At 53.8% G+C, this 753-nt stretch overlaps 1 pseudogene; it reads left to right on the top strand.

Moving 5' to 3' along the window:
• The first annotated feature begins 333 nt into the window (after positions 1-333).
• Positions 334-676, top strand: LOC107125384 (annotated as a pseudogene).
• Positions 677-753: the final 77 nt, after the last annotated feature.

Below are 753 nucleotides of genomic sequence, written 5' to 3'. Positions count from 1 at the left end.
GGGGGGGGGGGGAAAGCTGTATAAAACTGCCAACAGGAATCCTTGGACCTCTAACAATGGCGTGACGAGTACTGTCGAGACAGGTCACTGGCATGCTGTATCAAAGGGCTGTTTCATTGCACTAATGACTGTGTGCGTATTTGAAAGGTAAGCCTCCCTTTTCCAAGGGTCAGAGGTCCCTGGAAAGCGATTTTGGGGGCCTGGCGTTATCTGCCCGAGTGTCGAATGTGTCTTCAGTGAAGTTGGCTTCTTTCGGACTTTTACATGTAGCTGTTTGGTCAGCCGAGTCACATTCTTTGTTTTCCTCTCTTCCCTCCTCCTTGCTCCCCAGAATTGATTCCTGAATCCATCAGCGCAGACGATGGGAGGTGCCGTGAGTGCGGGCGAGGACAACGACGAGCTGATCGACAACCTGAAGGAGGCCCAGTACATCCGGACGGAGCTGGTGGAGCAGGCCTTCCGGGCCGTCGACCGAGCAGACTACTACCTGGAGGAGTTCAAGGACAACGCTTACAAAGACTTGGCTTGGAAGCATGGGAACATCCACCTCTCCGCCCCGTGCATCTACTCCGAAGTCATGGAAGCTTTGGACCTGCAGCCAGGGCTTTCCTTCTTGAACCTGGGGAGCGGCACCGGCTACTTGAGCTCCATGGTTGGGCTCATCCTGGGTAAATGATCCTTTTAATCAGGTTAACGAGCCTGGCAAATTGAACGACTCGTCTGGCATGCCCAGGGGTCGTTTCGTAGAAAAAG

This window comes from Gekko japonicus, unplaced genomic scaffold (genome assembly GCF_001447785.1).
Source record: "Gekko japonicus isolate JY-2015 unplaced genomic scaffold, Gekko_japonicus_V1.1 scaffold58470, whole genome shotgun sequence".
In the NCBI taxonomy this organism is placed as follows: Eukaryota; Metazoa; Chordata; class Lepidosauria; order Squamata; family Gekkonidae; genus Gekko; species Gekko japonicus.
The sequence above is the reverse complement of the archived record's forward strand: the minus strand, read 5'-3'. Positions and strand labels throughout refer to the sequence as shown.